The following is a 13273-nucleotide window of genomic DNA, read 5'->3' as shown; positions in this document are numbered from 1 at the left end:
CATATGAAACTTAGTTTTTTCAGAGGGTTCATATTGTACAATGATGTCATTATACTATATAATATATAAAAATTATCTATATGAGTTGGGATGGATTTCAAGTTAGGTTTAGTTATTAAATATAAATTGTATGTACAAAATTGCATTTCATTTATATGATCCAGATGTCAGTTCCTATGGGGGACGAACCTAAATGTCTTTAAAATGATTTTTAATATTCTGATCATCTCGGACAAACACCTATTTGTCTTTATGATTGTATGGTCAAAAATCCCATATAAAAGGACACCTCAAAATCTGCATTTTATAGAAAACCAAATCATTTCGTATCCATTCATACGTATGAAAATGTTTTCATCCCTTATGATTTTGAAATTGTATTATGAACTTAATTTTGTACTGTATGATATGTCATTTTCCTTTAAATAGAAGGGTCTTTAGAAATGTTTTCTTCACTTTCACATCTATTTAAAACCATCTAGAGACCTTATTCTAGGAATGGCTATTAGCAGCAAATGACCCCGCCTCTCTAAGGGATCATCTTCTAGAACTGGTAGGGACAATAACATCTTATTCAAAGAATGAGGATGCCTACTTTAGGTATTATGCTACTATGATCACTCCTTCTCGACTTCTAATACAGAGTGATATTTATTTCTCTGTCATGTCATTATTTACTTTAACTTAACTTTCATTCATCCTAACTCTCATATATGCGTACAACAAAGAGACATTCCATCTCTTTTTGGCCAACATAAAATTTAATCAGGACCATTCTCGGATTACTTCTTATGTCCTCAAGCAACGGGTAGAAATTACAAAAAGAATATTTAGGCAACTTTCTCCATTTAAAAACCCATGGGATTAGTGCACATACTTTAGCCTTTGGAGCTGACTTTGATTGGTTAAAAATTAATCAAACTCTTAGAGGTGTCACCCAAGTGAATCATTTATCTTGGGTTTACACTTTGAATCAAAATGCCCGGATCATCCAGCATATTTTTAGAACTTATATCATTCCAAAAGCTGGTGATCAAATAAACATGACTCCTCTTTTGTCCAAAGTCACCTACTTGATAATGACTGAAAAAACTATTTTATGAAGCTCAACTGATCATGGATTATATTTATAATCTTTCTATAATTGGACTTCCTCATTATAAAAGAAAAAAATATATGGTTTTAGGATATTTAGTTTCTTATATCCTTGAAAAGAAGTACAATCTTATTCATCAATAAAAAATTTAAAAATTTAAAAAAAAGTATAATCTTATTCACCTAAATCCTCCCACTAAACTCTCGATTTACCATATTGATGCCTCCTTTTGGGTACTTTTTGGGTTAGATCAGAGTTCTGAGAGTGATTATTCAGAGGAAGAAGGGGGAGCTCCAGCTCCAGCACATGCACCTGAACCTGACCAAAACTTCTACCAGGAAATGATCCAACACTTTGATAGAATAGAAACTCATTTTGATCAATGCTTTGATTAAATTTAGAATCATCTTAACTTGCAGGATGCTCGATATAATTAAGAAATGGGATGGATCCCATGGTAGTTTGATTCGATGAATATGAATGTAGATACTATCAGCAGTTATTTCTCAATGTTCAATCCATGTCCTCCTCCAGATCAGGGCCCCTCTAATTTCTAGATTTAGTTATGTGCTATTATTGCTTGTGAGTTTTTTGTGTTTTCTGTTTTGATGTATCTTCTATGAGTTTAGTGTTTTCATGTGTTGTTTTAAATTTCTGAGATGATGTTAAGTTGATGATATTATGTAAGTTGATATGAATTGAGAAATATTTTTATATGTACTACTTGAATATCAATGAAATGATGAAATATTTTGTTCACTTGCATTGAATTTTATTTTTTTAAATGATTATATTTTTAATGGAAAAATCCTTTATAGTTGATCATTGGAATGGATTCTAAATTACTTTATTCTACAAATTAATTTCCTTACAAAATTTAACCTATCAAAAGTTTAAATTAAATTATAACTAGATATAGACAAGGATAATTTCATATTCTTATGGACAAATATATCTAAACTATAATTGTTGCAAGATTCATATCTTATTATTTTTATTTATTTTTTTAATATGTTTATTTTTTTAATATGTTTATTTTTTTATTAGTAGAATTTTAATTTAGATTACTGGTTTTGGAAATATCCAAAAAGTAAGAAAAAAAAGAAAATGCACAAAGCATGTAAAAATAGAAAAGATGTGCAATGGATCACAAAATAAAAAGAGGCATAAAATTAGCCCAAATACAAAAGATGCACAAAGTGTGCCACAAATATTTGAAAAGATGCACAATGTCGCCAATTGAAAATATTTATAGAGTTCTTTCCTTTATCATTCTATCTTTAATCCAAATCCATATAATTAACAATCGTATTCAATATTGAATTAGAAGTTAACTAATCTTCATTTCTTCATTTTTTAAAAATCATTTTTTATTTAATTTGTCTAGCAAGAATAATGAACCTGGTTGACTTTTCTTATCTTAGTTATTCTTTGATTTAAAAATTAAAAAAAAAATTGTTTATGAAGTTAATATTGCATTTACAATTGATTTAAAATAATTTTTTCTTCAACTCTTTTGGTATTTCTATAGAAAACTTTCATTTCAAGATGTACTTCCCTTTTTATTGCTGTCAAAAGGGGGAGTCACAATATTATTTGATATTGTTTGATGATTGCTTTATGTGTGTTATGTGGATGTATATGTTGCACTGTGAATGTGTGTAATATGATGTGTGTATGTTTTAAATGTTTGAATGGTCGGGTGTTCGTATTTTTGTTCCAGTTTATGTCTGTGTGTTTTTGTTTGAGTTGTTTTTTATTTTTGTTGTTATTTGTTATTTCTTTTTAATTTTTAGGTTTTTGTTTTTTTTTTTTTTTTTTTTTTTTTTTTTTTTTTTTTTTTGAAACCTTCATAGGAATCCCTTGATTTAAATTGGTCATTTATTTAGGTTGAGCTAAGGAGAAAATGTTTTTACATGTTAACTCAAATAATAAATGGTTTGCCATCATCAAAAAATGAGAGATTGTTGCAACTTAGTTTTCATAACTATATTTTCATAACATGTGTGCTTTTTATAATTCTAAAATATTATTGTATCGATTACTGTTTCTCCTAACATATATTAGAAACATTATTTTTATTATTTGTATGTACTAACATTTTAGGGAAAACATACTCCATACAGCTGAAAATTTCAAGATAAATTATATTAGGGTTTATTATAATTGGAGGCTATACTTTTTATTATTATTTTTTTAGTATGAGAGAGTGTGTTTGTAATTAGATAACTATGTACACAATTTTTAAACTAGAGGATAGTAAAAATTTGTAAATTTTTTAAACTAATTTCAGTATACAATTTTGGATCATACGGGATGATTTTTCCTTAGTGACCCTCTAGAATGGAGTTAATCGAACCATGCCAAGAAAATTTTCTTAGTCCTATTCATACTATATGAAGTTACGTTTATACAGATAACATCTATGAGTGTGAAATAGATATGTACAAGTTTGTCCCAAATGAAACCAAAATTTTTTTGAACTGTTTGTATTGTACTATCTTAGGTTTATACAAACAACATCCAGTGTACGAAATGGGTGCACATCTTTTTATTCATATGAATAGGTAAATTTGTTGAACTGTTTGTATTATACGATCATTAGATCATATAAATTACTTCTAGAGTATGAAATGGACTCGTCCATTTTCATACCAAACAAAACATGGTTTGATTAAATCATATCATATTGTACGATATGAGGTTCATACAATACATTATCCATAGTATGAAATTGATTCGTACTTAATCATACTAAATTATCTGATTCAATTTTGAACTGATCATACTGTACAATAGTAGTTCATACATACAACTACCAGAGTACAAAACTAGTTCGTACAGGATCGTACGAGAAAAATTTTGAACTCTTCATATGTATGATGTTTGATCATACTGTACTATCATGGATGGTCAAATTGAAACTTTTAGTTTTCTAGATGGATTTTCATGTATTTCATATATAAGTTCCTAAAAACTAAATATAAATGAATTCTTCTTCATTAATTCTTAGAGATCAAGTGTGAGGTTACTTTGGGAGAGTATTTGAGAATGTGGAGAGAGATCTTGCTAGTGAAACTTATAAAGGGTTCACAAGGTTGCCAAAAAGGTTAGGATCTCTTTGTAAGTTTTTCAAATATCTTTCTTACTTCTTTGTTGATGCTCAAGAGAAGATCTTTGGAGAAGATTCAGTTCTCTACTAACATCAGGAGGGTATGAAAGGATGACAGTTCTCTTTCGACACCAGGAGGGTGTGATAGGACAATGATTCTTTTCCGACACTTGGAGGGTGTGAAAGGAAGACAATACTTTATCATACCAGGGATTAGTGGAAGAGAAGTTAATTGTATGGGCTTCTCCACCTTGTTGTGGGAGCAAATGGAGAGTCACTTTGGTATAGTGTAATACCTAAAGAAAGAGTCTTCAGGGAGTGGATGTAGGTCTAGTTAGATTGAATCACAATAAATTTATGTGTTCTTTTTTTTTTACAGTAATTTTAATTTGTTGTTGAAAATTTTAATTTTGGAAAAATTAAATTGTGAAAAAATCATAAAATCGGTTTTTATAGTTTACCAAGAGAATTTTAAATTATTAATTCAGCCCCACCCCCCCCCCCACCCCCCCCCCCCCCCCCCCCCCCCGCCCTCTCGATTAGCATTGGGGCATTTGTAATAGATCTAACAACCTACTTGAACTTTCTTAATCCATATAAGAGTTGATAGCCCCTTCAAAGAAATAGGAGAAAAGGATGAGACCATCTATCCAATCCAATTATATGTCCATTAATATACCAATGTCAATTAGAAAAATCTGATTCCAATGTTTCTGGTTCATAAAATGTATATTGAACCCATTCCGTTCCAAGCATTGTTAGGTTAAATTTACTAAATTGAGACCATTATCTCCTCAACTACATACTAACCACATGAAATAGAACATTCTCACCAAACATTTTGATTAAATTTTAGATTTTTTTTTTTTAGTTCTATAATTGATTTTGTAAATGCAGTTTCACCACTAAACCATTCCCAGCAAAACCTTCACCATAATCCAGATCCATAACATTGATATTTGACTTCTTACTCCAAGCATTTTGCAATACATTACTAGAAGGTTGTTTAGGAATAGCCAGCTGATTTTTAAACTTAATCCACTCACCAAGATCTCCTTCTTCGCAAATACAAACCTTCAAGAGATCATCCATCATTTGAATAGATTGAACATCTTTAGGTTTTTGAGTATCAACAATTTTAACGTAATTGAAATTTTCCTTGTCATCTTCTGAGAAAATATTTCCAGTTCCAGCAGATTCCATTAATTTAGAACCTTTCATCTTAGAATCCTCAACCACCAGTTTAGTCTCTACCAATACATTTGAAGCCATCTTTGAACAAGATAAACAAAAAGCATCACAGTATGATTTCAAATTAAATCTAAACTCTACGAGAGATCCATATTTATATGAAATTTTAACCAAGGAATCAACAATTACATTTTTTCCCTTGACCTATATCTTCAATAGGTAAAGGTTGACTGAAAGCTCAACTTACTATATTTTAAAATCTAAAGAAAATTCATCAATTTTTTAAAATCAAAAGATCTTTTCAAAACTTAGTCTGAAATTGACACGATCATATGATAACCTACAACACTCCCTTTTAGTTTAATATATTTAGTGAAAATCTAAATCCCCTTTAAACCATAACTAACCCTTAGATTCCATCATCACAAGTTGGGTTGTAAGTCTTATAACTTGGCATATGTGATAAAATATAGGGTCGGTTATGATTTTTAAAATTTGATTTCAAAAATATCTAATTCCAATTCTTCTTTAAAATTCCAGAAACTCAACTCCAATTCAATGGTCGGCAAGCTGATTTTCGCCTTTGAGAAAAATTTAACCTGTGAAGAGATCAATTTTGGAAACACAATCCATTTTGGTTTGGGATTTCAAACTATTGAGCTATCAATGAATGGGGGGAAACTACTTAACCTAAATTCTACAAAATTAGAAAGCCTTGTGCTAAAATTGGTTATGGGGAGAGGTTAAATTCCTGAATCCCAATGTGGAGGAAGGAAAGTCAGAAGCTCCTTTTAAGACTGCTAAAGTAAAATCTATTTTTGAGGATGGATCAAGTTTTAGGATCTTATTTACTAGTAAAAATCAGAGGAAGAATCACTTAAGAAGAGCTATAAAGAAGATTACAAAATCAAGGAATGTTGTTAAAGTTAAGACTCTGGGCCAGGTAGAGTCAGAGGCTAATGACAATCTGCCTATCCTTGCCTCCTCTCCACACCTTAAAGGGAGTCATTTCTGCCCCTTAGCTATTGCAACAGGGGGGGAGGACAGTGAAACTAAGATAGATAATTCCCTGCCATGCCTAGTAGACTACTCAACTAAGAAAACTCCTAAAGAAAAATAACTCTAATGGGCAAGGAAGCGAAGAAACATAATTCGCATTTGTTCTTCCTAGGTGGGGGAGACAAAGGAATATTATGTAAACCATTTAAAAGGAGTCATCTCTCACTATTTTGAGAAGGAAATTTTAAAAGAGGAAAAATGTAAAGCCAACAATTTAACTCCCCAGCCTGTTAGAAGAAATAAGAATTTTATATGATGGCAGTCTCTATGTTGGTAGATGGTTACCACTAGTTTCCATGCCCTCCATCCTCTAAAATGGAGGGTATTGTACTTATTGGTGCTGTAAATGGTTTCCATTCTACTGGTAGGGCACCAGTCCCCTCACCAAAATTTGCAAAACTAAACTCAATGGCGATCAAAACTAAGGTGGATTCTAAAATCAAAGGGATAACTGAAGCTAAGGGAAAGAGGCCCGAGTCCCCAAAAATGAAGTATACCACTAAGAAAATTAATAGAGATGAAGTTCCTCAATATTCAGTTAAGCCGCCCCAATCTTTAATCAAGCTATGATAGATCCCAATTAGTGTTGTCCAAACCCCAGTTGACCTAATGGATGCCCCATTTAATGTTCTAGTTGTTAGTTCAGTTGATACCTTTATTGATGTCTCAGTGCATGTCCCAGATAGTCTTTCTCATATTTCACATGTTGTCCCTTAGCTCCCTACCCATGGATCTAAGGACTTTACCTTGATTGATGTATGAGCTATCACTCTGCAAGCCCCTGAATCACCTGCTAAGGTAGATGTCCCTCACCTTATCGGGGATGCCACCCTTCAGACTATCAACCATGGGATAGTGGAAAGGGAGGGGACAATCCAAGATGAAGACCAAGAAATGATTGAGCAGTTAATGGAAGAGCCCCTAATGGCTGATGATCTTTTGATACAAGCTATTATTTCTATGTTACCATATAAGGAATTTTATGACATGATGGACTATAAAGGCTACTTATCCATCGACTTTGAAGCAAAAGGCAATTGATCGTTCAATGAGGTAGTATATGATATTAAGGATATCTTGAGGAAAAAGGAATTAAAGAAGCATTTGATCTAGAGTTTGATGATATATTGATGGAAGAAGATGTGGTCACTAGTAGTATTTTTATGGTTGAGACTAGGGGATCAAACAAAGAAATTGTGCCAAAAAATGCCATCCTGGCAAGGATGAACACTAAACGACTGTCAATTAGACTCAGACAGATCAGTAAGGGTTAGCGATGAAGATCAGCATATCAAAAACCTGGTGGAATAAGTCACAAACATGTTGTTATAGGTTAAGGAAATGTAAGAGCTCTTGGACAAATCACAACAACCCCTTCAAAAACTACAACAACCTATCATTCAAGCGGTTATTGACCAAGCTATGAAGCCAAAATCTAGCACTATGTTCCCTGAGTCAGTATCAATTATCACTCTAATCCAGCAACAAATTTTGCCAGTTCTCATAGTTCAACAAATAGTTCTAATAGTCACCTCAATAACTTAAGTACTGGCCCAAAAAAAAAATAAAAAAATAAATCAAACAGATGATTGAGAACTAGGTAAGTGAGGCCTTAACCCATTCACAAGGAACTACATATATTCAAAAACTCAACCTTCCAGATTTTACCTCTAAAGGGGATATCAAACCTAAGATCATATCAAATAGTGACCTTCCTAAAATTAACTTTTAGGGTAATCCTATCATGATAGATTTTTTTAGATTGTGATACCCACTCATAAAATAATAATCCAGCACCAATGGAGATTGTAGACCCCACTGTAGTTTTCCCTCTAAGAATGTCAGGCAGGTGTAACTTTGTGATTGTAAAGTCCTACCCCCTAGGCTTGCCCCTCAGAATAAAGGTAAATAAGTTCTTTCCAATGGTTCGATCTATGTACCCACTCAACAATCCAATCTTCCATCTACTTTGCTGGGTCTCGATTTTGATGTCCCCAAGTTAGACTTCAATGTTCTGTCTCACCTTAGGAAGATGCTAGTAAAATTGAGCATTTATGATGCCCTCATCATATCAAAGGAACTAAGAAAGTCTTTATTAAATGCAGTTCTTGATGAAGAGATTTGCTTAGCTCAACTGGCTTCAAGCTCAAAAGATGAAGCACGCTGCTTCAAGGAAATCTCTGGAGTAACCTTTTTGGATGAAGACCTACTTATGGGTACTACTTACCATAATTACCCTCTTTACATTAATATGAATATAAGGAACTTCAATGTTATTAGCAGTACATGTTGATCTAATTACATCAGATAATATGATGAACGTAAAGACCCTTGTCTATCTTAATATTGATACTAATAAGCTCACCACTGACAGGTTGGTGCTACGGGGGTTAAACAAAAAAGGCAAGAGGGCTTTAGGTTTGATCACCCTCCTATTAAAAATTAAAGAACTCAAAATTTAAGTGAAATTTCATATTTATTAATAGCTACATCCATCAATGCACTTTTAGGTAGGCCCTGGATCCAAGAATATAGGATGGTTCCATCCACCCCACATCAATGCATCAAGTATTAATAAGATGGCATTGAATATGTGATTAAGGATGATTTGCAACAATTTTCAATTCAATAGATCATGTTCTATGTGGATTTTGCATATTTTAAATCAAAAGGATCCTATTCGCATTCTAAAGTGGAGATCAAGATTGGGAAGAAAATAAGCGAGCAAAGCTCCATTAAAAATTAAGAATCAAAAGAATCAAATGGAAATAATGAAGAAAATAAAAGATTAAAATGCAAAAGAATTATATAGTGAAGATGACCTCAACGTCATTGTCCTTAAGCCTCCAAACATATTATCTTGAAGAGGTGGGAGAATGGCCCAAAGGACAGGGGGTCGAGGCCATACATCATTTGAAAGAAGAACATCCCTAGTATATATCAATCCAGATTCAAGTTCTAATGAAGAACCTAAGAATGGGGTGTTGTAACTCCTTTTGATTACCAAAAAATCAACCCTAATCCAAAGTTTGATCTCACTTTAGAATATGATAACTATCCAAGAGGTTGATGCTCCAGGAGTTTAAAGCGGCAAGCGTGAATTGAATATGTATGAAAAGCTAAGTAAGAAAATTGAAGCCCTATCCTTGACCCTAGTGTCAACTAGCAGGGTTACAGGGTAAAAGATTCAAGAGGCCCATAACTTAAGCAACGAAGTAAGGAACAAGATAAAGAAATCTTCATGCTGCATAATGTAGCAAGTACTATATGATTTAACTAGATCAATTAGTAATGTATCACATGGAAGTGGTCCTTTCACTAGGCCATGGATATAATCATATGAAGCTTAAGCCATGAAGAGTAGGAATAAGAGTAAGAGCACATGAAGAACTACTTTATACATTTAGTCTAATATTTAATATATTTTCATATATTATAATGCATTTAGTGTTGCAAGTATTAAATGGAATTTATAATGGCATTTTTTTCTTTATAAATGCTTAACAGGTTGATTCTAATTCATGGAAAAGGATGCAAGGGCTAGCCATGCTAGTATGCAATAAGAAAAGGGGGTAGTTATAGGTGATTGTTAGTGTGCCCATGAAAAAAGCCAAACCCTCCCTCCTTTCATTTTTCCTTCTTTGTTTTGATTCAAATAAAGGGATATGTCTCTTAATGAGGTTGATAAGTGTATAACAATGTTCTAAGAATGAAATGAAATATGATTGTTGTGATTACAAATTTGGAGTGAAATCTACAGGACTAGAAGGCATGGTTTCTAGCCATTCCAATTTGAGTATGAAAGTTTGATATGGATGTTAAGTCCTTATGAACTAGCCCGAGGCTAACCAAGAGAAGGGGTGAATTGGTGTTTTAAAAAATTCTTAAACAAAAATTACAATCTCAACCAAACATACATTCACAAAAAAAAAAAAGTTCGGAAATTAAATACATAAAAGTAATAAAAAAGAACACACCAAATTATATAGTGATTCGATCAACTTGACCTATGTCCACTCTTTAGATTCTCGTCTCCGAGTGTTGCACTAAAATTAGTGACTCTCCTTTTGCTCCCACAGCAAGGCCAAGAAGCATGTACAAAACTACTTTCCATCGACCCCAATGAGGCAGAGAACCCAACCCCTTTCACTTCCTCCTGAAGCAGGTAGAGAACCTGACTCTTTTTGCTTCCTCCTGAAGCAGGCAGAGAACTATGGCTATCAAAATTGGGTTATGGGTCAGGTTTGAACCTGACCTATTTTCCAAAATGGGTATTTATGCTGGACCCGAACCCGACCCACTTCAGGTCTAGGTCAACCCGACACGACTTGTATGACCTAGAAAAATTAAAATCAATTTTTTTTTATTTAATTAAAATTAAAATATACACCATTTAATTAATTTATAAGTAATTTTTTAAAATGAACAACAAAAAAATTTACATTTTACATATCATTTAGTCATAGTCATTTACAAAATTACAAATCTATAATCACTGATTGGTATTTTACAATATTTAGTAATTAATTATTTTTTACTTCTTATCATCTTGAAATGCTTCTGTGGATTCTAACAGTGTAGCATATGTCTTTAACTTCAAGGATGACTCAGATTAAACCTTCCAAATATATAGAGCTTCAATCACATATCTGTAGGCTCTCGCAAAAGCACGACTCAAGTACTAAGCACGACTCTAGTTCAAGCTGATTAAACCTTAAATTTTACATATCCGTAGGCTCTACCAGTAAGCACGGCTCAACTTCAAGCACGACTCAGTGATGCATAGAGCAACCGTAAGCATGTAATAAAATAAGTTAGATCTATTTAAAACCTTCAATATGATGCTCATTGCTCAAATTAAACCTTCCAAATATGTAATCACCTAATGAGGTGTAAGTTCAATCAACATTAGCATATTACCATCCAAGGAGAAAAATTATACTTTTCATTAAGTTGGTCTCTATTCATTTATATATGTAGTATCTGCTCATTTCACTACAATACAAAATTACAAATGTCTCATAGTTTTAATATCATTTATTCTAAAACTATTCCCAATGTAATTTGAGAAGGTTTATCATCATTGGTTCATCACTTCAAACAAAAACAAATAATATATAACTTTCATCAAAAGTCAAAGCAGCAAAAAAATTTAATATTTAATGCTTTCTTCAAAAATAACACAAACATCAAAATATCAAATGAATTAGAATAGGCACAAACATGAGACATAAAATATAAAATGCATCAAAAGAAGAACGGCCTTGAAACAATCAATAGGAAACATAATTAAGGCTGCCCGAAATAGCATAAGTCAAATGAATCAGAAAAACCAGCAGGATACAACCTGAAACAACAAAACCAGGAAATGAATCAGAAGAAGCAATGAAGCAGCACATGCTGCATATACTCTAGCAGGCTACCCGAAACCAAAGAACTAAATAAATAACTTGTTCTTCAATTATAATAATACACAGCCATGAGCCATGTAATAAATAGCCACTTAAAACTTAAATTGTTCATAACCCTTAAAAAATATAAGATATATGACAAATGTAAATAATGTAATGCCTTGAAGTTTAAATTTTTCATATAATAGAACTTTCCCTAGCTTCTCTCTCAAGTTCATTTACTATTAAAGTAAGGATATCTTCAGTCACAGCTTTTAGTTCAGAATCATGTGTAACTGCAACAAATATTATTATGTTTTTGAGAATTTAGCTCTTAATTACTAAAAAAAAGTGCACATATATAAGTAAAAGTTTAAAAAACTACACCCTTATCCCTGTATAGCAAATCCTTGGCACATACCAAAGCTTCAAAGATATCATGTTTTAGTGCATTCCGATATTGATCGAGGATTTGCCCACTATTACTAAACCACTTTAAGAGGCAACACTTGTTATGGGAATACACAAAATGTCACTTGCCATTGCAAAAACCACAGGAAATTTATATTGATTGCCTTACCAAAAATGTAAGATATCTAGCTTAATTTTTCTATCTATTTTTGGTTCATCAAGATACATCTCCAGTTATGATTTCTTTGGCATTTGAACCTCCTCCTCAAAGGAATCAAAATCCTATTTTGGAATGTGAGAATTGAACATTTGTACATCAAAATGGAAATAATCAACTTATACATTATTTGTTAAAAAAATGTTATACCTGAAGAAATTGAGACTGAATTACAGTGGAAGAAGAACGGCTTCTGCATTCAGTATGTCATCTTTCACTAACATTTGTTGAAACATTGACACAATTACTTGTATAATTCGAGAATAATGAGAACAAACTATCCCTCACCTTCTTCATCTCAAATAGATAATCACCCACATATAACCTCTTATAGCACCATTCTATAAATGTATATCTCGGATCAAGAATAACTGCTATTGCAAGAATGACACTAAAATCAGACCAATACTTTTAAACTTTCCACTCATCCTTCTACACATTTGCTTTATATAATCAGGGCCCTCAGTCAATTCATGTTTCAATGTAGCATAAGCTATAGATGTGCATGGAAAATATATATTTGTCGTTGAATGCTTCATGTGAGATATAACATACGTTATATCACAGATAGGTCTCAATAAAGTTGAAATTTTCTCTACTCTCTCCCATTCTGAATTTACTGGACATGTTTTGTAGTTGGAGTCACCCAAATCTAAATATTGGAAAGCCCTACGGTAATAGAGAGAACTTTCTAACAATATGAAAGTGGAGTTCCACCTTGTTGGAACATCTTGTCTTAAGCCTCTTTTTGATTCCAAACAACTCTATTTCACACATTCTAAAAATTTTTGTTTCCT

Source organism: Dendrobium catenatum, unplaced genomic scaffold, assembly GCF_001605985.2.
Source record: "Dendrobium catenatum unplaced genomic scaffold, ASM160598v2 fragScaff_scaffold_670, whole genome shotgun sequence".
Lineage (NCBI taxonomy): Eukaryota > Viridiplantae > Streptophyta > Magnoliopsida > Asparagales > Orchidaceae > Dendrobium > Dendrobium catenatum.
The sequence above is the reverse complement of the archived record's forward strand: the minus strand, read 5'-3'. Positions refer to the sequence as shown.